This window comes from Salvelinus alpinus, chromosome 5 (genome assembly GCF_045679555.1).
Source record: "Salvelinus alpinus chromosome 5, SLU_Salpinus.1, whole genome shotgun sequence".
Classification (NCBI taxonomy): Eukaryota; Metazoa; Chordata; class Actinopteri; order Salmoniformes; family Salmonidae; genus Salvelinus; species Salvelinus alpinus.
In genome coordinates this window covers 99,271,476-99,292,118 of record NC_092090.1, presented here as the reverse complement: position 1 = coordinate 99,292,118, position 20,643 = coordinate 99,271,476, and the positions used below count along the sequence as shown (strand labels likewise).

The 20,643-nt window shown below is 49.3% G+C and overlaps 1 protein-coding gene across 2 annotated transcripts in view; it reads right to left on the bottom strand.

The window, feature by feature from the left end:
• LOC139577341 (PDZ domain-containing protein 2-like) overlaps positions 1–20,147 on the bottom strand; it is a 174,951-nt gene extending 154,804 nt beyond the window's left edge. For both annotated transcript variants that reach the window (XM_071404382.1, XM_071404383.1), the window contains exon 1: positions 19,808–20,147. The gene's annotated coding sequence lies outside the window, so the exon portion shown is untranslated. The remainder of the gene's footprint in view (positions 1–19,807) is intronic.
• Between the last annotated feature and the right edge of the window lie 496 nt (positions 20,148–20,643).

Below are 20,643 nucleotides of genomic sequence, written 5' to 3'. Positions count from 1 at the left end.
TGATGGTTAGGGGTCAGCGTGGTGGTGGTAGTGTGATGGTTTGGGGTCAGCGTGGTGGTGGTAGTGTGATGGTTTGGGGTCAGCAAGGTGGTGGTAGTGTGATGGTTTGGGGTCAGCACGGTGGTGGTAGTGTGATGGGTTGGGGTCAGCACGGTGGTGGTAGTGTGATGGTTTGGGGTCAGCACGGTGGTGGTAGTGTGATGGTTTGGGGTCAGCACGGTGGTGGTAGTGTGATGGTTTGGGGTCAGCACGGTGGTGGTAGTGTGATGGTTTGGGGTCAGCACGGTGGTGGTAGTGTGATGGTTGGGGTCAGCACGGTGGTGGTGGTGTGATGGTTTGGGGTCAGCACGGTGGTGGTAGTGTGATGGTTTGGGGTCAGCACGGTGGTGGTAGTGTGATGGTTTGGGGTCAGCACGGTGGTGGTAGTGTGATGGTTTGGGGTCAGCACGGTGGTGGTAGTGTGATGGTTTGGGGTCAGCACGGTGGTGGTAGTGTGATGGTTTGGGGTCAGCACGGTGGTGGTAGTGTGATGGTTTGGGGTCAGCACGGTGGTGGTAGTGTGATGGTTTGGGGTCAGCACGGTGGTGGTAGTGTGATGGTTTGGGGTCAGCACGGTGGTGGTAGTGTGATGGTTTGGGGTCAGCACGGTGGTGGTAGTGTGATGGTTTGGGGTCAGCACGGTGGTGGTAGTGTGATGGTTTGGGGTCAGCACGGTGGTGGTAGTGTGATGGGTTGGGGTCAGCACGGTGGTGGTAGTGTGATGGTTTGGGGTCAGCACGGTGGTGGTAGTGTGATGGTTTGGGGTCAGCACGGTGGTGGTAGTGTGATGGTTTGGGGTCAGCACGGTGGTGGTAGTGTGATGGTTTGGGGTCAGCACGGTGGTGGTAGTGTGATGGTTTGGGGTCAGCACGGTGGTGGTAGTGTGATGGTTTGGGGTCAGCACGGTGGTGGTAGTGTGATGGTTTGGGGTCAGCACGGTGGTGGTAGTGTGATGGTTTGGGGTCAGCACGGTGGTGGTAGTGTGATGGTTTGGGGTCAGCACAGTGGTGGTAGAGTGATGGTTAGGGGTCAGCATGGTGGTGGTAGTGTGATGGTTTGGGGTCAGCATGGTGGTGGTAGTGTGATGGTTTGGGGTCATCATGGTGGTGGTAGTGTGATGGTTAGGGGTCAGCATGGTGGTGGTAGTGTGATGGTTTGGGGTCAGCATGGTGGTGGTAGTGTGATGGTTTGGGGTAAGCATGGTGGTGGTAGTGTGATGGTTTGGGGTCAGCACGGTGGTGGTAGTGTGATGGTTTGGGGTCAGCACGGTGGTGGTAGTTTGATGGGGGTCAGCATGGTGGTGGTAGTGTGATGGTTTGGGGTCAGCACGGTGGTGGTAGTTTGATGGGGGTCAGCATGGTGGTGGTAGTGTGATGGTTTGGGGTCAGCATGGTGGTGGTAGTGTGATGGTTTGGGGTCAGCATGGTGGTGGTAGTGTGATGGGGGTCAGCATGGTGGTGGTAGTGTGATGGTTTGGGGTCAGCATGGTGGTGGTAGTGTGATGGTTTGGGGTCAGCACGGTGGTGATAGTGTGATGGTTAGGGGTCAGCATGGTGGTGGTAGTGTGATGGTTTGGGGTCAGCACGGTGGTGGTAGTGTGATGGTTTGGGGTCAGCACGGTGGTGATAGTGTGATGGTTAGGGGTCAGCACGGTGGTGGTAGTGTGATGGTTTGGGGTCAGCACGGTGGTGGTAGTGTGATGGTTTGGGGTCAGCACGGTGGTGGTAGTGTGATGGTTTGGGGTCAGCATGGTGGTGGTAGTGTGATGGTTAGGGGTCAGCATGGTGGTGGTAGTGTGATGGTTTTGGGTCAGCATGGTGGTGGTAGTGTGATGGTTAGGGGTCAGCATGGTGGTGGTAGTGTGATGGTTTGGGGATGCTTTGCTGCCTCAGGACCTGGACGACTTGCCTTAATAGAAGGAACCATGAATTGTGCTCTGTATCAGAGAATTCTACAGGAGAATATCAGGCCCATCCGTCTGTGAGCTGAAGCCGAAGCCCAGCTGGGTGATGCAGCAAGACAATGATCCAAAACACACAAGCACTTCTACATCAGAAAGGCTGAAAAGGCAACTAATATAATGTTTTGGAACGGCCTTGTCAAAGTCCAGACCTAAACCCTGTTGAGATGTTGTGGCAGCACCTGAAACGGGTCAAACCCACAAATGTCGCTGGGTTACAGCAGCTCTGCATGGAAGAGTGGGCCAAAATACCTCTACAGCGACGTGAGAGACTAATCAACAACTACAGGAAGCGTTTGGTTGCGGTCGTTGCAGCTAAAGGTGGTACAACCAGGTGGCACAACCAGTTATTGAGTGTAAAACTTTGTTTATTAAATTAATTAAGTATCGCATTTTCTGTTATTTGTAAACTCAGGTTCCATTTATCTAATATCAGGTTTTGGTTGAAGATCTGATAACATTCAGTATCAACAATATTCAAAATATACTTTTTCACGTCACTAACACACACATTCACTAACATACAAACAAAAACCCACTTCCACACGGGTCACATACATAATCCTGTGTGTGTGTTGCTACCATTGATAATGATGGTAGTGATAACACCCTCCCCTACAGTGCGATAATGCTGGTAGTGATATAACACCCTCCCCTACAGTGCGATAATGCTGGTAGTGACCCACATAGGGAGGGGGAAAACACACACAAATGCAAATTCCATAATAGCTGTTGGGTATTATCCTGCATGGAGACAAGATATCCTAAGCTCCTCCCTCTCAGAGCATGTGTCTGTTAAGTCGGGGCCGGGTGTCTCTTCTGTCGGGGACGGGTGTCTCTTCTGTCGGGGACGGGTGTCTCTTCTGTCGGGGACGGGTGTCTCTTCTGTCGGGGACGGGTGTCTCTTCTGTCGGGGACGGGTGTCTCTTCTGTCGGGGACGGGTGTCTCTTCTGTCGGGGACGGGTGTCTCTTCTGTCGGGGACGGGTGTCTCTTCTGTCGGGGACGGGTGTCTCTTCTGTCGGGGACGGGTGTCTCTTCTGTCGGGGACGGGTGTCTCTTCTGTCGGGGACGGGTGTCTCTTCTGTCGGGGACGGGTGTCTCTTCTGTCGGGGACGGGTGTCTCTTCTGTCGGGGACGGGTGTCTCTTCTGTCGGGGACGGGTGTCTCTTCTGTCGGGGACGGGTGTCTCTTCTGTCGGGGACGGGTGTCTCTTCTGTTGAAGTTGAGTTGGAACAATAACACAGTCAAAACAAAGATGGTTCTACACTCGGCCTAAATTTCTGGCTGTTTATTGGTGGTGAAATGTGGCTTTACCTGAATTCAACATGGAACATTAAAACATAGAATTAAACATAGCAGCCATTTCCTCATTCCTCGTTTTTGCCATACTACCTAAACCAGAAGTCATTTCTAAATTCTGATGATACAACGTTACAGAGCAAGTCGACCGTATATTATATATTATATAATTGCTGGGATCCGGTTTAAAAAAACAATGGCGAACAATTGTTCATTGATGGATTGTAAGTTTCCATCTGGATACGTTAGTTAGATAGCCTCTTATCGTTGTTGGCACTGAGGATAAAAACCTTGTTGTCTCCTCCCAGTGCCCCAGGGTCCATCTGTACAGGGTCTCTTCCCATTGCCCCAGGTTCCATCTGTACAGCGTCTCTTCTCATTGCCCCAGGTTCCATCTGTACAGGGTCTCTTCCCATTGCCCCAGGTTCCATCTGTACAGCGTCTCTTCTCATTGCCCCAGGGTCCATCTGTACAGGGTCTCTTCCCATTGCCCCAGGTTCCATCTGTACAGCGTCTCTTCTCATTGCCCCAGGGTCCATCTGTACAGGGTCTCTTCCCATTGCCCCAGGTTCCATCTGTACAGCGTCTCTTCTCATTGCCCCAGGGTCCATCTGTACAGGGTCTCTTCCCATTGCCCCAGGTTCCATCTGTACAGCGTCTCTTCTCATTGCCCCAGGTTCCATCTGTACAGGGTCTCTTCCCATTGCCCCAGGGTCCATCTGTACAGGGTCTCTTCCCATTGCCCCAGGTTCCATCTGTACAGGGTCTCTTCCCATTGCCCCAGGTTCCATCTGTACAGCGTCTCTTCTCATTGCCCCAGGTTCCATCTGTACAGGGTCTCTTCCCATTGCCCCAGGTTCCATCTGTACAGGGTCTCTTCCCATTGCCCCAGGTTCCATCTGTACAGGGTCTCTTCCCATTGCCCCAGGTTCCATCTGTACAGGGTCTCTTCCCATTGCCCCAGGTTCCATCTGTACAGGGTCTCTTCCCATTGCCCCAGGTTCCATCTGTACAGCGTCTCTTCTCATTGCCCCAGGTTCCATCTGTACAGGGTCTCTTCCCATTGCCCCAGGTTCCATCTGTACAGGGTCTCTTCCCAGTGCCCCAGGTTCCATCTGTACAGTGTCTCTTCCCATTGCCCCAGGTTCCATCTGTACAGGGTCTCTTCCCATTGCCCCAGGTTCCATCTGTACAGGGTCTCTTCTCATTGCCCCAGGGTCCATCTGTACAGCGTCTCTTCTCATTGCCCCAGGGTCCATCTGTACAGCGTCTCTTCCCATTGCCCCAGGTTCCATCTGTACAGGGTCTCTTCCCATTGCCCCAGGTTCCATCTGTACAGCGTCTCTTCCCATTGTCCCAGGATCCATCTGTACAGCGTCTCTTCTCATTGCCCCAGGTTCCATCTGTACAGGGTCTCTTCTCATTGCCCCAGGGTCCATCTGTACAGCGTCTCTTCCCATTGCCCCAGGTTCCATCAGTACAGCGTCTCTTCCCATTGCCCCAGGTTCCATCTGTACAGGGTCTCTTCCCATTGCCCCAGGTTCCATCTGTACAGGGTCTCTTCCCATTGCCCCAGGTTCCATCTGTACAGGGTCTCTTCCCATTGCCCCAGGGTCCATCTGTACAGTGTCTCTTCCCATTGCCCCAGGTTCCATCTGTACAGGGTCTCTTCCCATTGCCCCAGGGTCCATCTGTACAGTGTCTCTTCCCATTGCCCCAGGTTCCATCTGTACAGGGTCTCTTCCCATTGCCCCAGGTTCCATCTGTACAGGGTCTCTTCCCATTGCCCCAGGTTCCATCTGTACAGCGTCTCTTCTCATTGCCCCAGGTTCCATCTGTACAGGGTCTCTTCTCATTGCCCCAGGTTCCATCTGTACAGGGTCTCTTCCCATTGCCCCAGGTTCCATCTGTACAGGGTCTCTTCCCATTGTCCCAGGATCCATCTGTACAGCGTCTCTTCCCATTGCCCCAGGTTCCATCTGTACAGGGTCTCTTCCCATTGCCCCAGGTTCCATCTGTACAGCGTCTCTTCTCATTGCCCCAGGGTCCATCTGTACAGGGTCTCTTCCCATTACCCCAGGTTCCATCTGTACAGCGTCTCTTCTCATTGCCCCAGGTTCCATCTGTACAGGGTCTATTCCCATTGCCCCAGTTTCCATCTGTACAGCGTCTCTTCTCATTGCCCCAGGTTCCATCTGTACAGGGTCTCTTCCCATTGTCCCAGGTTCCATCTGTACAGCGTCTCTTCCCATTGCCCCAGGTTCCATCTGTACAGCGTCTCTTCACATTGCCCCAGGATCCATCTGTACAGGGTCTCTCTATGACCTCTGGTAATTAATGAATTAATCTGCCGTAATTCCAAGTCAGTCAGCAGAACTGGCTCAAAGCAGTAAATCCTATCAGGCGATGGAGGACCCTGCTATATGACAGTAGTCAAGGTACATGAAGGCACTGTGGGGATAATATACTCCAAAGAAAAGAGGAATGTGATATTAGACCCCGTTCCTCTCGGCGATATTAGACCCCGTTCCTCTCGGCGATATTAGACCCCGTTTCTCTCGGCGATATTAGACCCTGTTTCTCTCAGCGATATTAGACCCCGTTTCTCTCAGCGATATTAGACCCCGTTCCTCTCGGCGATATTAGACCCCGTTCCTCTCGGCGATATTAGACCCCGTTCCTCTCGGCGATATTAGACCCCGTTCCTCTCAGCGATATTAGACCCCGTTTCTCTCGGCGATATTAGACCCCGTTTCTCTCAGCGATATTAGACCCCGTTCCTCTCGGCGATATTAGACCCCGTTCCTCTCGGCGATATTAGACCCCGTTTCTCTCGGCGATATTAGACCCTGTTTCTCTCAGCGATATTAGACCCCGTTCCTCTCGGCGATATTAGACCCCGTTCCTCTCGGCGATATTAGACCCCGTTCCTCTCGGCGATATTAGACCCCGTTTCTCTCAGCGATATTAGACCCCGTTTCTCTCGGCGATATTAGACCCTGTTTCTCTCAGCGATATTAGACCCCGTTCCTCTCGGCGATATTAGACCCCGTTTCTCTCAGCGATATTAGACCCCGTTTCTCTCAGCGATATTAGACCCCGTTTCTCTCAGCGATATTAGACCCCGTTTCTCTCAGCGATATTAGACCCCGTTTCTCTCAGCGATATTAGACCCCGTTTCTCTCAGCGATATTAGACCCCGTTTCTCTCAGCGATATTAGACCCCGTTTCTCTCAGCGATATTAGACCCCGTTTCTCTCAGCGATATTAGACCCCGTTTCTCTCAGCGATATTAGACCCTGTATGGAGTGAATTTCCTTCTGCTGAAGGAAATTGACATACTGCTCTCCAAAAGGTCTGCAGAGACCTGTCACGCCCTTTGGTTTGGTCAGGGTGTGATTTGGGTGGGCATTCTATGTTAATTTTTGTATGTTTTGTGTTGTTTTGTTTTGGCCGGGTATGGTTCTCAATCAGGGACAGCTGTCTATCGTTGTCTCTGATTGGGAACCATACTTAGGTAGCCTTTTCCCACCTGTGTTTTGTGGGTAGTTATTTTCTGTTTAGTGTTTTCTGCCCCTGACAGGACTGTTTCGTTTTCGTTTATTTCTCTTTGTTATTTTGTTCCAGTGTTCAGTTCAATAAAAGTCATGAACACTTTCCACGCTGCGCTTTAGTCTGATTCTTCCTCTTCAGACGACGACACCCGTGACAAGACCTCTACACAGGACAAGCTGTAGACTGTTACAAAGCTCTGCCTGCAGAGACCTCTAACACAGGACAAGCTGTAGACTGTTACAAAGCTCTGCCTGCAGAGACCTCTACACAGGACAAGCTGTAGACTGTTACAAAGCTCTGCCTGCAGAGACCTCTAACACAGGACAAGCTGTAGACTGTTACAAAGCTCTGCCTGCAGAGACCTCTACACAGGACAAGCTGTAGACTGTTACAAAGCTCTGCCTGCAGAGACCTCTACACAGGACAAGCTGTAGACTGTTACAAAGCTCTGCCTGCAGAGACCTCTACACAGGACAAGCTGTAGACTGTTACAAAGCCCTGCCTGCAGAGACCTCTACACAGGACAAGCTGTAGACTGTTACAAAGCTCTGCCTGCAGAGACCTCTAACACAGGACAAGCTGTAGACTGTTACAAAGCCCTGCCTGCAGAGACCTCTACACAGGACAAGCTGTAGACTGTTACAAAGCTCTGCCTGCAGAGACCTCTACACAGGACAAGCTGTAGACTGTTACAAAGCTCTGCCTGCAGAGACCTCTACACAGGACAAGCTGTAGACTGTTACAAAGCTCTGCCTGCAGAGACCTCTAACACAGGACAAGCTGTAGACTGTTACAAAGCTCTGCCTGCAGAGACCTCTAACACAGGACAAGCTGTAGACTGTTACAAAGCTCTGCCTGCAGAGACCTCTAACACAGGACAAGCTGTAGACTGTTACAAAAGGACGGACGACACTAGATCCGATATGGAATGCGGCCAAAAGAGAAAAGCACCTCATCAAGTCATCTTACCCTTCATCACACAGGCTGGGTGGTCGGGGGTTGTTCCCCTAAAGAAAATATATATTCACAGTCTGTTTGATCTGTGCCAGGGCTTTCTAAAAGGCTTTACTATCTGGCTCTCTGCCAGATTCATCCAGTCACGGCTTATAAAACATCTCTGTTTGAGCCATTTAGGTCTTTGTTGAGTTTCCTCATCCTCAATGTCATCGGCTAGACAAGCTGTATTGTGTGCTTGGGTTTGTTACGGTGGTTTGTTGCGGGGGGTTGTTACAGGGGGTTGTTACGGGGGGTTGTTACGTGCAGGGGAGAAATCAGAATACATGTGTGTGTGTGTGTGTGTGTGTGTGTGTGTGTGTGTGTGGTTAGAGTAACCACAGCCAACAGTCCAGGCCTCCACTCTAAACAGACACTCAGCTCAGGGCATCACAGGGGTTTTCTGGACCACTTTATGTTAAGAAGCGCTCTAAACATAGTCTGCAGGACCACAAGACCAAACACCAAGAAGGGAGCAGAGCGAAGGAGACGAGAGGAGAGTTTTAAATACTACATGCCACAACAGGGCTGGACTGTCTGGCCCCATTCCAGAGCCACTGCCCTCATCACTGCATCTCAAATGGAAAAATATTCACTGTATAGTGTACTACCTTGGTCCTGAATGTAGAGTTGAATGAAGAGCTGAGCCCCTATAGGACCTGGTTGACAGTAGAGCTGAGCCCCTATAGGACCTGGTTGAAAGTAGAGCTGAGCCCCTATAGTACCTGGTTGAAAGTAGAGCTGAGCCCCTATAGGACCTGGTTGAAAGTAGAGCTGAGCCCCTATAGGACCTGGTTGACAGTAGAGCTGAGCCCCTATAGGACCTGGTTGAAAGTAGAGCTGAGCCCCTATAGGACCTGGTTGAAAGTAGAGCTGAGCCCCTATAGGACCTGGTTGAAAGTAGAGCTGAGCCCCTATAGGACCTGGTTGAAAGTAGAACTGAGCCCCTATAGGACCTGGTTGAAAGTAGAGCTGAGCCCCTATAGGACCTGGTTGACAGTAGAGCTGAGCCCCTATAGGACCTGGTTGAAAGTAGAGCTGAGCCCCTATAGGACCTGGTTGAAAGTAGAGCTGAGCCCCTATAGGACCTGGTTGACAGTAGAGCTGAGCCCCTATAGGACCTGGTTGAAAGTAGAGCTGAGCCCCTATAGGACCTGGTTGACAGTAGAGCTGAGCCCCTATAGGACCTGGTTGACAGTAGAGCTGAGCCCCTATAGGACCTGGTTGAATGTAGAGCTGAGCCCCTATAGGACCTGGTTGACAGTAGAGCTGAGCCCCTATAGGACCTGGTTGAAAGTAGAGCTGAGCCCCTATAGGACCTGGATGAAAGTAGAGCTGAGCCCCTATAGGACCTGGTTGACAGTAGAGCTGAGTCCCTATAGGGCCTGGTTGAAAGTAGAGCTGAGCCCCTATAGGACCTGGTTGACAGTAGAGCTGAGCCCCTATAGGACCTGGTTGAATGTAGAGCTGAGCCCCTATAGGACCTGGTTGAATGTAGAGCTGAGCCCCTATAGGACCTGGTTGAAAGTAGAGCTGAGCCCCTATAGGACCTGGTTGAAAGTAGTGCTGAGCCCCTATAGGACCTGGTTGAAAGTAGAGCTGAGCCCCTATAGGACCTGGTTGAATGTAGAGCTGAGCCCCTATAGGACCTGGTTGAAAGTAGAGCTGAGCCCCTATAGGACCTGGTTGAAAGTAGAGCTGAGCCCCTATAGGACCTGGTTGAAAGTAGAGCTGAGCCCCTATAGGACCTGTTTAAAAGTAGAGCTGGCCCCTATAGGACCTGGTGGAAAGTAGTGCTGAGCCCCTATAGGACCTGGTTGAACGTAGAATTGAGCCCCTATAGGACCTGGTTGAAAGTAGAGCTGAGCCCCTATAGGACCTGGTTGAAAGTAGAGCTGAGCCCCTATAGGACCTGGTTGAAAGTAGAGCTGAGCCCCTATAGGACCTGGTTGAAAGTAGTGCTGAGCCCCTATAGGACCTGGTTGAAAGTAGAGCTGAGCCCCTATAGGACCTGGTTGAAAGTAGTGCTGAGACCCTATAGGACCTGGTTGAAAGTAGAGCTGAGCCCCTATAGGACCTGGTTGAAAGTAGAGCTGAGCCCCTATAGGACCTGGTTGAAAGTAGTGCTGAGCCCCTATAGGACCTGGTTGAAAGTAGAGCTGAGCCCCTATAGGACCTGGTTGAAAGTAGAGCTGAGCCCCTATAGGACCTGGTTGAAAGTAGAGCTGAGCCCCTATAGGACTTGGTTGAAAGTAGAGCTGAGCCCCTATAGGACCTGGTTGAAAGTAGTGCTGAGTCCCTATAGGACCTGTTTGGAAGTAGTGCTGAGCCCCTATAGGACCTGGTTGGAAGTAGAGCTGAGCCCCTATAGGACCTGGTTGAAAGTAGAGCTGAGCCCCTATAGGACCTGGTTGAAAGTAGTGCTGAGCCCCTATAGGACCTGGTTGAAAGTAGAGCTGAGCCCCTATAGGACCTGGTTGAAAGTAGTGCTGAGCCCCTATAGGACCTGGTTGAAAGTAGAGCTGAGCCCCTATAGGACCTGGTTGAAAGTAGAGCTGAGCCCCTATAGGACCTGGTTGAAAGTAGAGCTGAGCCCTTATAGGACCTGGTTGAAAGTAGTGCTGAGCCCCTATAGGACCTGGTTGAAAGTAGAGCTGAGCCCCAATAGGACCTGGTTGAAAGTAGAGCTGAGTCCCTATAGGACCTGGTTGAAAGTAGAACTGAGCCCCTATAGGACCTGGTTGACAGTAGAGCTGAGCCCCTATAGGACCTGGTTGAAAGTAGAGCTGAGCCCCTATAGGACCTGGTTGAAAGTAGAGCTGAGCCCCTATAGGACCTGGTTGACAGTAGAGCTGAGCCCCTATAGGACCTGGTTGAAAGTAGAGCTGAGCCGATATAGGACCTGGTTGACAGTAGAGCTGAGCCCCTATAGGACCTGGTTGACAGTAGAGCTGAGCCCCTATAGGACCTGGTTGAAAGTAGAGCTGAGCCCCTATAGGACCTGGTTGAAAGTAGAGCTGAGCCCCTATAGGACCTGGTTGACAGTAGAGCTGAGCCCCTATAGGACCTGGTTGAAAGTAGAGCTCTGACCCTATAGGACCTGGTTGAAAGTAGAGCTGAGCCCCTATAGGACCTGGTTGAAAGTAGAGCTGAGCCCCTATAGGACCTGGTTGACAGTAGAGCTGAGCCCCTATAGGACCTGGTTGACAGTAGAGCTGAGCCCCTATAGGACCTGGTTGACAGTAGAGCTGAGCCCCTATAGGACCTGGTTGAAAGTAGAGCTGGGCCCCTATAGGACCTGGTTGAAAGTAGAGCTGAGCCCCTATAGGACCTGGTTGACAGTAGAGCTGAGCCCCTATAGGACCTGGTTGAAAGTAGAGCTGAGCCCCTATAGGACCTGGTTGAAAGTAGAGCTGAGCCCCTATAGGACCTGGTTGAAAGTAGAGCTGAGCCCCTATAGGACCTGGTTGAAAGTAGAGCTGAGCCCCTATAGGACCTGGTTGAAAGTAGAGCTGATCCCCTATAGGACCTGGTTGACAGTAGAGCTGAGCCCCTATAGGACCTGGTTGACAGTAGAGCTGAGCCCCTATAGGACCTGGTTGACAGTAGAGCTGAGCCCCTATAGGACCTGGTTGAAAGTAGAGCTGAGCCCCTATAGGACCTGGTTGAAAGTAGAGCTGAGCCCCTATAGGACCTGGTTGAAAGTAGTGCTGAGCCCCTATAGGACCTGGTTGAAAGTAGAGCTGAGCCCCTATGGGACCTGGTTGAAAGTAGTGCTGAGCCCCTATAGGACCTGGTTGGAAGTAGAGCTGAGCCCCTATAGGACCTGGTTGAAAGTAGAGCTGAGCCCCTATAGGACCTGGTTGAAAGTAGAGCTGAGCCCCTATAGGACCTGGTTGAAAGTAGAGCTGAGCCCCTATAGGACCTGGTTGACAGTAGAGCTGAGCCCCTATAGGACCTGGTTGACAGTAGAGCTGAGCCCCTATAGGACCTGGTTGAAAGTAGAGCTGAGCCCCTATAGGACCTGGTTGAAAGTAGAGCTGAGCCCCTATAGGACCTGGTTGAAAGTAGTGCTGAGCCCCTATAGGACCTGGTTGAAAGTAGAGCTGAGCCCCTATAGGACCTGGTTGAAAGTAGTGCTGAGCCCCTATAGGACCTGGTTGGAAGTAGAGCTGAGCCCCTATAGGACCTGGTTGAAAGTAGAGCTGAGCCCCTATAGGACCTGGTTGAAAGTAGAGCTGAGCCCCTATAGGACCTGGTTGAAAGTAGAGCTGAGCCCCTATAGGACCTGGTTGAAAGTAGAGCTGAGCCCCTATAGTACCTGGTTGAAAGTAGAGCTGAGCCCCTATAGGACCTGGTTGAAAGTAGAGCTGAGCCCCTATAGGACCTGGTTGACAGTAGAGCTGAGCCCCTATAGGACCTGGTTGAAAGTAGAGCTGAGCCCCTATAGGACCTGGTTGACAGTAGAGCTGAGCCCCTATAGGACCTGGTTGAAAGTAGAGCTGAGCCCCTATAGGACCTGGTTGACAGTAGAGCTGAGCCCCTATAGGACCTGGTTGAAAGTAGAGCTGAGCCCCTATAGGACCTGGTTGAAAGTAGAGCTGAGCCCCTATAGGACCTGGTTGAAAGTAGTGCTGAGCCCCTATAGGACCTGGTTGAAAGTAGAGCACTAAAAAGGAAATATGGTGCCATTTGGGACAAAGCCCCTCTGTCTTTCTCTCCAGACATATTTGTTCTGATATCTGGAGACTTGATGTTACAGCCTGCTATCTCTAGTACAACACCTCCCCCTCACCTCCCCTTCTCCCCTTCTCCTCCCCTACTCTCTTCCCCCTCACCTCCCCTAGTCCTCTCCTCTCTTCTCCCCCTTACCTCCCCTACTCCTCTCTTCTCCCTGCCTCCCCTTCTCCTCCCCTAGTACTCTCTTCTCCTCGCCTTCTCTTCCCCCTCACCTCCGCTTCTCCTCCCCTACTCCTCTCCTCTCTTCTCCCCCTCACCTCCCCTTCTCCTCCCCTCCTCTCTTCTCCTTGCCTTCTCTCTTCCCCCTCACCTCCCCTACTCCTCTCCTCCCCTACTCCTCTCTTCTCCTCCCTTCTTTTGATTTATTATATTTAACCTTTAACAGAAAAAGCCCATTGAGACCCAGAGTCTCTTTTTCAAGGGAGACATGGCCAAGAAGGTAGCAACTGCCGGCTGAGTCCGGGAGCCGTCGGGGGGGTGGGAAGGACGACCCCACCACCGTACACCCCAATCCGACAGTCAGCCGGGCTAAAGGACTGCAGACCCGCAGATGACAGCCATATGGCCAGTGGTAAGGGAACATATGGGGAAGGCCCAGCGCGCCCAAGCAGAGGTCTACAATCAGGCTACCCAGCACAGAGAGTTCCATGTGGGTGCAGTGCTAATTTTAATCCCCACCGCAGAAAGTATGTTCCTGCTAACATGGCCGTATGAGGTGACAGAGAAGCTGGGACCCGTAAATTACCGCGTACGGCAGCTGTGGAGATGGAAACCCCAAACAGATTTACAACGTGAACCCATTGAAGAGGTGGCACGTGAGGACAGCCTTGGCCGTGTTGTGGTCAAAACCTGGGACTTCTACGGACCAGAAGCAAGCGCTCCGGGAAGTTATCGATCGGGAGCTTATCGAACGACCCTCATTGAACACCACGTCCGCACCCGGTCCAGGGAACCGGTACGAAAGAGGCCATACTGGATCCCCGAGGCCCGAAGGAAGGCTGTGAAGCAGGAGTTGGCTATGCTGAGGATGGGAGTCATCGAGGAGTCCCACAGCGCATGGTGCAGCCCCATCATGTCGGGGCCCAAACCGGACGGTAGTCTGCGTTTCTGCAATGACTTCCGGGGGGGGACAAGCTCATCGACCGGTTGTGAAAGGCCCGGTACATCAGCACCCTGGAGCTGACCAAAGCTGGACTCGCTCGGGCAAGCCGGGTTGACAGAGAACCCCCAAGAAATGCAAGCTGGGGTTTGAGGATGTGGAGTATCTTGGGTATTGGATCAGACGGGTGAACGTCAAGCCCCAAGGAGAGGAAGGTCCAGGCGGTTCGTGACGGGCCCGTTCCCCGCACCAAGACACAGGTGAAGTCCTTCCTGGGGCTGGCGGGATACCATAGCCAGTTTATCCCCAACTTTGCGGCGACAGCCTCCCCCCTTACCGATCTGACCAAGGCCCGCCTCCCGAAAACAGTGAAGTGGGTCAGATGAGGCCGAAGCGGCGATCAGGCCATAGCCTGTGCTCCCATCGGATTCTCGTGCCACCCGATTTCCAGGTACCGATGCTGGTGCAGACGGATGCCTGAGACACGGGACTAGGGGCCGTCCTGTCCCAGGTACACAATGGGGAGGAACATCCCAAAAGGGGAGAGGCGGGTGAAGGAGGAGAGGACAGGAAAAGGCTATGTAGATGAACACATACAAATGTATCTTTCTACACATTTAAAATGAGGGCCAACCTTCCATTTGGTAGAAGGTGCAATGGTGGGTGAGTGACTTGGCATTTGTAATAAAGCACAAGGATGCATGATAAACAGAGTCCAGTCTCTGTAAGACAGAGGAGGCTGCATGATAAACAGAGTCTCTGTAAGACAGAGGAGGTTGTATGTACATACAACACCATAATCAATTACAGAGAGAAAAGTGGCCTGAACAAACTTCTTTCTAGCCATAAGCAGGAAGCAAGCCTTATTACAAAAATAAAAACCCAATTTAAATTGAAGCTTCCTCACAAGATTATCCACATGAACTTTAAAGGACAACTTGTCATCCAACCATATACCTAGGTATTTTGTAGGATGACACTTTTTCAATGGATAAGCCACCAGATATGACAATGCTAGCCTTTTCTGGCTGAGTGTGAGACCTGGTAAAGGTCATGAAATTAGATTTTTGTACATTCAAGACCTCTTTGGGACAATAAAGGGAGGCCTGCAGTGACTGAAACGCAGTCTGGAGCTCTTCAACAGCCTGAACCAGAGAAAGAGCACATTAATATATGACTGGATCATCTGCATATACAGTAGATGCAACTTTCCCCAAATCATTAATACAAATCCCCTCTTCTCCTCCCCCTCACCTCCCATTCTCCTCCCCTTCTCCTCCCCCTCACCTCCCCCCTTCTCCCCCTCACCTCCCCCCTTCACCTCCCCTTCTCCTCCCCCTTACCTCCCCCTTACCTCCCCCTCACCTCCCCTTCTCCTCCCCCTTACCTCCCCCTCACATCCCCATCCCCTCCCCTTCGCTGTACCCTATGAGGACACAGTAACACGCTGTACCCTATGAGGACACAGTAACACGCTGTACCCTATGGACACAGTAACACGCTGTACCCTATGAAGACACAGTAACACGCTGTACCCTATGAGGACACAGTAACACGCTGTACCCTATTAAGACACAGTAACACGCTGTACCCTATGAAGACACAGTAACACGCTGTACCCTATGAAGACACAGTAACACACTGTACCCTATGAAGACACAGTATTGTTGGTCTGTCAATATGCCATCAACAGGATACTGACCCACCTCCACTGAAGCTACAAAAGCTTTGAGTTGAACCCAATACTTCAAAACACATCATTAAACAATGTACCATTTCACTAGCAATGGCTGGAGCTGGTCAAAATCGGCTCATTCTGACTAGGAGAGGGGAAGATGCTGCCTGACCTATTGCGCAGCTGAGCATTGGGAATTTGTCTGAATTAACACAACTAAAGTCAAATCAAAATCAAATCAAATGTATTTATATAGCCCTTCGTACATCAGCTGATATCTCAAAGTGCTGTACAGAAACCCAGCCTAAAAACCCCCAAACAGCAAGCAATGCAGGTGTGAAGGACAACAGTTTGGTCGGAGGGTCGTGTGGGTGGAAAGAGTGAGCATATGGATTACTTCCAGAGACAAAGCTAGTCAACCCTGAGCCCTATTCAATAGGACCTGGTTGATGATACATATTTCGTCAGGGGGGAAAAATCAAGCCTGAAATTCCAAAGTGGAAATTACAAATTTCAGAATCCTTTTTAAAAACCTCAAATACACTAGAATTTTTACATTTCCTACATTGCAGGAAATTTCTCCCGCAACAGGGTGATCAAATTAAGATCCTACATCTGTATGACATCCATAATACAGTGCATTCGTAAAGTATTCAGACCCCTTCACTTTTTCCACATTTTGTTACGTTACAGCCAAAAGCAAAAACTGTTTATAATTTTTTTTGAATGAAAATTATTTAAAAAAAAATGTTTTTTATGAAATATCACATTTACATATGTATTCAGACTCTTTACTCAGTACTTTGTTGAAGCACCTTTGGCAGCGATTACAGTCTTGAGTCTTCTTGGGTATGACGTTACAAGCTTGGAACACCTGTATTTGGGGAGTTTATCTCATTCTTCTCTGCAGATCCTTGCAAGCTTTGTCAGGTTGGATGGGGAGCGTCGCTGCACAGCTATTTTAAGGTCTCTCCAGAGATGTTCGATCGGGTTCAAGTCCGGGCTCTGGCTGGGCCACTCAAGGACATTCAGAGACTTGTCCTGAAGCCACTCCTGCATTGTCTTGGCTGTGTGCTTAGGGTCGTTGTCCTGTTGGAAGGTGAACCTTCGCCCCAGTCTAAGGTCCTAATAGTTCAATCTTGGTTTCATCAGACCAGAGAATCTGGTTCCTCATGGTCAGAGTCCTTTAGGTGCTTTTGGCTAACTCCAAGCGGGCTGTCATGTGCCTTTTACTGTAGAGTGGCTTCCGTCTGGCCTGATTGGTGGAGTGCTGCAGAGATGGTTGTCCTTCTGGAAGGTTCTCCCATCTCCACAGAGGAACTCTGGAGCTCTGTCAGAGTGACCGCCGGGGTTCTTAGTCACCTCCCCGACCTAGGACCTTCTACCCCGATTGCTCAGATTGTCCAGACGGCATGCTCTAGGAAGAGTCTTGGTGGTTCCAAACTTCTTCCATTTAAGAATGATGGAGGCCACTGCGTTCTTGGGGACCTTCAATGCTGCAGAAATGTTTTGGTACCCCAGATCTGTCCATGTAGGAAACACTCACTGGAAGCTGTTCCATGATGGCATCCACATATGTATTTGTGCTCTCCATGTGCTTCTTTTCTGCAGCCGTAGCTTTTGCTTTGACTGGCGTACGTGACAGCGTGTCTGCAGTCCACAGACTCTTTCCACTGACATGAGCAATCTTGTAGGAATATCTCATAAATCTCATCCTACACAATCCTGTCTCGGAGCTCTACAGACAATGATGATGACACACCAAATGATGACCACCAATCAGAGACCACTATGATGACACACCAAATGATGACCACCAATCAGAGACCACTATGATGACACACCAAATGATGACCACCAATCAGAGACCACTATGATGACACACCAAATGATGACCACCAATCAGAGACCACTATGATGACACACCAAATGATGACCACCAATCAGAGACCACTACGATGACACACCAAATGATGACCACCAATCAGAGACCACTATGATGACACACCAAATGATGACCACCAATCAGAGACCACTATGATGACACACCAAATGATGACCACCAATCAGAGACCACTATGATGACACACCAAATGATGACCACCAATCAGAGACCACTATGATGACACACCAAATGATGACCACCAATCAGAGACCACTATGATGACACACCAAATGATGACCACCAATCAGAGACCACTATGATGACACACCAAATGATGACCACCAATCACAGACCACTATGATGACACACCAAATGATGACCACCAATCAGAGACCACTATGATGACACACCAAATGCATTTGATGGATCCTTTGTCTTCTTCTAATGCCTCTTCACCAATAGGAGTCTAAGCCCTGTCTAAGCCGGGGGGGGGGGGGGGGGGGGGGGTTCTACTCAGCTATAAGGAATTGTTTAAAGGTCATACTAAGGATTATGTTGCTAATTGATTTTTAAGACCCCTTGAAGTAATAAAACAAGAAAAATTATTTGATGAAAAAATAGTATTTGGCCTTGCTGCTATTAGCCCATACAAACGCATTGAATAACAGATTCACTACATGGAACAGATGGTTCCCCCTCCTTTAGATTTTGCCATTGTGTTGATCAGGATTGTTTTACATGTATTTAACCCCTTATTTTTTAGCACTAAACAGTCTCCATATATACGTCCATTCATTTTCTTTCAACTGGTACCGTGGGACCTTCAGACCAGTCTGTGGGCGTCCAAGAACAATCAACGTGTACGTGTCCGTGTCCGTGAGAGTCTCAACTTTCCACAGAGGGGTCATAGTAGTCTGTAGCCCAAACTGGAGACTTACACGCCAGTGGAGGCTGCTGAGGGGAGGACGGCTCATAATAATGTCTGGAACGGAGTCAACGGAGTGAATTCAACCAGATGGAAACCGCATCGTTGAGGTGTTTGATGCCGTTCCATTGACTCCGTTCCAGACATTATTATGAGCCGTCCTCCACTGCTACAGACAGGAGTTGGCAGATCAGCTGTACCGACTTCAGACGAGTCTCTTGTGGGGGTCGTAGAGCAAAATGAAGAACACCGTGTTCGTGATGAGTATGGTCTTTTTTTCCAACTGGTACCGGGGGACCTTTACATGAGGCCTGTAGGCGTCCTAGAGCAAAACAACCGACATGTTCCTGAGAGTCCACAGAGGGGTTATAATAGTTTTGAAGGACAAACCGCTCGGACGCTACAGACGATTTTTTGAAAATACCGATTTTTTCGGGGTTGTCTCAGAGTCTGACAAACACCGCTCTAAATGCTCCGTCACCTTTCATCGCAGACGCGGAAGTGCGACATGGGAGGATGTGGTGGATTGAGATGCATCCAATGCAACAAAAACAACCAGATATTTATATCTGAAACTGAATGACTTATGGAGATGTTTTTATTATGCTAATTACATTTCAGCGGGGGAGGGGGGGGGGGGGGGACAACAACCTTAGGGGGGCAAAGTAATCCAAAAGTTACTAAAAGTAATCAGATTACATTACTGACTGAGGTAATCCAAAAGCTAGGTTACTGATTACAATGTTAGGCTGGTAACTAGTAACAGATTACATTTCTAAAGTAACCTACCCAACCATTGCACACACACACACAAACACACAGAAGAGACTAGTATCAACAATTTGAGAATAGCAGGTTACCACTAACTGAGAAGTTCTCATCGGTAGTGAGCTACAAAAGAAAACAAAACCGATTGAATACGATGATGATTAATGATGACTGTCTGTTGATATTTCATCAATATAAAAAAGGAGAAAACAGTAACCGAAGACTATGCAAATCAATGCAAACGTCCCCTGCGCTGCACTATAGGGCTTTGTCATGAGACACGCATGACTTCGATAACGTAGCCTAACCTTAACCTTTTTCCAAGCAAATGTAGCGGTCGAGAAGGCGGTAACACATCACCCATTGCAAATCCATTCTATTCAAAAACGATATATATTTTGGTCCAGCTTTTTCCTGCAATGCAATGCGAACGAATTGTGAACGTAACTCTTGAAACTTTAATGATTCTCCAACTTTAAATTATGGAACTCAGGCTCTTGACGTTCAAAGAAATATATCCTATACATTATCTTCTACACAATATCTTCTACACAATATCTTCTACACATTATCTTCTATACTTTTTATAGCTTTGGACTTATTCGACCAATTCACCTAGAATAAGAACCGTTTAAAAAAGAAATACTACATGAAGAATATAACCTCATCTAAACAGCATGTTAATGAATCATTTCACAATCACAGTGTTTTGTTTTACACTTTAAATGTGGGGTAGCTGATGCACCCTCAACTCCGTTCTCTTATATCGAGGCGGAGTTGAGCTTTGATGACTGGTCGCAAGCAACAACATTGGGTCCCCATGAGTCGAATCTTGTAAAAAAAAATGTACATTTTCAAAACGCTTACCTGTTTGTCCTGTACAACTGCTGCCCAACTGCAAATGCTGAAATTCCACCTTTTAATAAAAACTTTTAGCGAATACAACCACGGACTTTTCCCTTAGTTGAGGGTTCCTCAGCTAAAACGGGGTTCATTTACGCCTGAGTAGTAAGAGTAGACTTCTCAAATAACTGAAAACAATCCAGAGAAATGATTTTCTGCACGCAAATAATAATACATTTAAAAAAGTCCTTAATACAATGTATTCACAAATGTGAGCGAAGCCTAAATATGAAATTACATTGAATCATAAATTAATCCTTGCTAAATTAAAACGGGACTGTTGTGCGCGTTCGTCACTGGTAGCGTCGCTTGACACAAGCGGCTCGTCAGCAGCATTAAAAGGGTACTTCCGGGTCACGGAACTTCGGAACGTTTCAAAATAAAAGTCCCCCACGTCAAATATTTTCTTAGCTGCATTGTTGGTTAAGGGCTTGTAAGTAAGCATTTCACGGTAAGTTCTACACCTGTTGTATTCATGATATATTCTAAATAATTGCTAAACATGAATAATTATTCATATTTGTTCATATTTACCTGACATTTGCATTAAATGTGGGTTTTAAATTAATACCTCCAATGAAATCAAATCAAATGTTATTTATCACATGCGTTGAATACAACAGTGAAGTGTGGCAGATGTGTTGTTTCCTACCCTTACCACCTGGGGGCGGCCCGTCAGGAAGTCCAGGATCCAGTTGTAAAGGGAGGTGTTTAGTCCCAGGGTCCTTAGCTTAGTGATGAGCTTTGAGGGCACAATGGTGTTGAATGCTGAGCTGTAGACAATGAACAGCATTCTCACA